Source organism: Pinus tabuliformis, chromosome J (assembly GCF_031772625.1).
Source record: "Pinus tabuliformis cultivar Carrire ecotype Pingquan chromosome J, CPIR1, whole genome shotgun sequence".
Lineage (NCBI taxonomy): Eukaryota > Viridiplantae > Streptophyta > Pinopsida > Pinales > Pinaceae > Pinus > Pinus tabuliformis.
This window is the reverse complement of record NC_142295.1, coordinates 1119645740-1119649225: the sequence shown is the minus strand read 5'-3', so window position 1 is coordinate 1119649225 and position 3486 is coordinate 1119645740.

Genomic DNA, 3486 nt, shown 5'->3' with positions numbered 1-3486 from the left:
ATGTTGAAGAGCAATAGGAAGAAGGATTCAAAAGCCCTTGTATTTTTGTATCAAGTAGTGCATGAGAGTGTGTTTCCAAGGATAGCAGCAGCCAAGACATCCAAAGAAGCATGGCAAACTCTCAAGACAGCCTATCATGGCATGGAGAAAGTGAAGACAGGAAAACTACAGTTGCTGAGGAGAGATTTTGAGAATCTGAGCATGAAGGAGTCAAACAACATTGACTCATTCTTCACACATGTGATTGGTTTCATCACATAAATAAGATCTCATAGAGAGATTCTTGAAGAAAGGAGGATTGTGGAGAAACTATTGAGGATCCTACCCTCAAAGTTTGATGTGATTGTTACCACCATAGAAGAGACAAAGGATCTCTCAAACTTTTCAGTTGATGAACTTCATGCATCACTAATAACACATGAGAAAATGTTGAGTAGAAATGAAAACTCATCTCTAGAGCAAGCCTTCAAGACCCAGATGTCTTTTGGAAGAGGTCAAGGCAGAGGAAACAAAAGAGGAAGAGGCAGAAGCCAAAACAGAGGTGGAAGAAACAGCCCAGCAAATGCTGAAGGAAGAGGCAGCAATCCAAATCAGAACCAAGGCCAAGGCAGCAGTCAACAAAGTGGACAACATCATGCTCAAGGACAGAGGTATGAAAAATCCAATGTCCAATGTTATTATTGTAGAAAATATGGGCATTATGCCAATGAATGTAGGAATAAGCAGCTTGATATGAGTAATAGATCTAATGCAAATATCACTAGAAAAAATATCAGCCAAGACAATGTGTTGTTAGCTTGTAACATGGATGAAACAAATAATGAAGATATATGGTTTCTAAATTCCAGTTGCAGTAACCATATGATAGGAAACATAGCCCTGTTTTTTAATTTAGATTAGAGTGTGAAGTCACAAGTCACACTAGGAACTGATAGCAAAATTTCTGTTATGGGAAAATGAGAGGTAAAAATATTTACAAAGAAAGGTGAAAAGAAAACCATAGCCGATGTCTATTATGTTCCTGGAATGAGATGTAACCTCTTAAGTATTGGACAACTTTTTCAAAAGGGGTACAATGTTTTCTTTGTGAATGATGTATGCACCATCATGGATAGAGCACCCAGCAAACGATGTATTGCTGAAGTGAAGATGATGAGGAACAGGATGTTCCCTCTCAGAATAAGGGCAGATTTGAAAAACAAAGAAGTAATTGCAACAGTTACCCAAGAGGCTTTCCAAAGCGTACCAAAGGATGAAGATTGGTTGTGGCACTTGAGATTTGGACATCTCAACTTTGGAGGTCTTAATTTGTTGAGTAGAAAAGGAATGGTAAGAGGATTACCATTGATAGAGAAACTGGACAGCCTTTGTGAAGGTTGTATCTTGGGGAAACAACACAGAGAAAGTTTTCCATCAGGGAAAAGCATAAGGGCAAAATCACCCTTAGAGATTGTCCACTCAGACTTATGTGGACCAATGCAAAATCCATCATTAGCAGGCAGCCAATATTTTCTAACATTCATTGATGATTTCACCAGAAAAACTTGGGTTTATTTTCTAAAGAACAAAAGTGAAGTGTTTGAAAAATTTCGCAATTTCAAAGCACTTGTAGAAAACCAAAGCGGGTTGCATATCAAAGTTCTAAGAACTGATAGAGGAGGTGAATATATCTCCAAAGAATTTTTACGTTTTTGTAGAGAAAATGGAATTCATAAACAATTTATAGCTAGGTACACTCCACAGCAAAATTTAGTTGTTGAAAGGAAGAACAGGACCATCATGGATATGGCGAGGAACATGTTGAAGGCAAAGCATTTGCCAAATGATTATTGGGTTGAAGCTATACACTGTGCAGTATATATCTTGAATACGTGTCCTACAAAAACAGTGATGAACAAAGTGCCAGAAGAAGCATGGAGTGGGAGAAAGTAAGGTGTCATCCACATGAAATTTTTTGAATGTGTGGCCTATGCACACATTCCAGATCAGCTAAGGAAGAAGTTGAACAAAAAAGGGGAGAAATGTATTTTCATTGGATACAATGAGGAATCCAAAGCTTACAGGTTGTATATGCCGTCTACCAAGAAGTTTTTTGTGAGTAGAGATGTTCAATTCATTGAGGAGGAAGCTTGGAATGGAAGCATAGAGAAAACAATGAATGTTAAAAACTTTTTGTCTCATGATGAAGATGATGAAGAGATGGTTGAAATACATCCCCAAACAGCAGCACCAACACAAGGACAGCGAGAGACACCCTTGAAGAGAAATGAGAGTGCTTCTCCAAGCGCACCACAAGGAGGAAATTCAAGTGCTTCTTCAAGCACTTGCACACCAAATGAAAGAGGTAAAAAGTTCAGAAATTTAAGTGACATTTATGATGAAGGTATGAACTCTTTTTTTGCATTATATTGTCATGTTGATGACCCTATTCATTTCGAAGATGCAATTAAGGATAGGAAATGGATAGAAGCTATGGATGAGAAGATGAATGCCATAGAAAGAAACAAGACATGGGATTTGGTTGAGCTACCAAAAGGTAAGGAAGTCATTGGAGTTAAATGGGTCTACAAGACCAAGAGTAATGATTAAGGCAAAATAGAAAGACATAAGGCAACGCTGGTTGTCAAAGGATACAAGCAGCATTATGGGAGAGACTATGAGGAAACTTTCGCACCGGTTGCAAGAATGGAAACCGTGAGAGCAGTGCTGTCCATAGCAGCACAAAACAAGTGGAAAGTTTACCAAATGGACGTGAAGTCAGCATTCCTAAATGGAGTATTAATGGAAGAGGTTTATGTTGAACAATCTTTAGGCTATGAGAAGAAAGGCCAAGAGCACAAAGTGTGCAGATTGAAGAAAGCTCTTTATGGGCTTAAGCAAGAACCAAGAGCATGGTACAGTAGGATAGATTCCTATCTACTGGAAAAAGGATTTGAAAAATGTGAAGGAGAACCCACCCTCTACATCAAAGAAAAAGATGGTAAATTACTAATTGTTGTGTTGTATGTTGATGATGTTATTTTTACAGGTAATGATGACTACCTCATTGAAAATTTCAAATCAATCATGAAAGAAGAATTTGAGATGACTGACATGGGTTTACTGAGATACTTCTTAGGAATAGAAGTAGATCAAAATGAAAATAGAACTTTTATCTCACAAGCGAGATATGTAAATGAAGTGTTGGGAAGATTTAATATGCAAGAGTGAAATGCAGCAATCACTCCCACAGTGATGGGACTAAAACTCAGCAAAGAGGACAACAGCGAGGATTTTGATCCTAGTTTGTACAAGAGCATAGTTGGCAGCCTTATATATTTCACTGCAACTAGGCCAGATATAATGTTCGCTATTAGTTTAATTTCCAGATTCATGGAGAGGCCAAAAGAAGCACATTGGTAGGCAACAAAAAGAATTATGAGGTATGTCAAAGGTACTAAAACGTTTGGCATTTTATATATTGTCTCAGAATGTTCAGATTTAGTT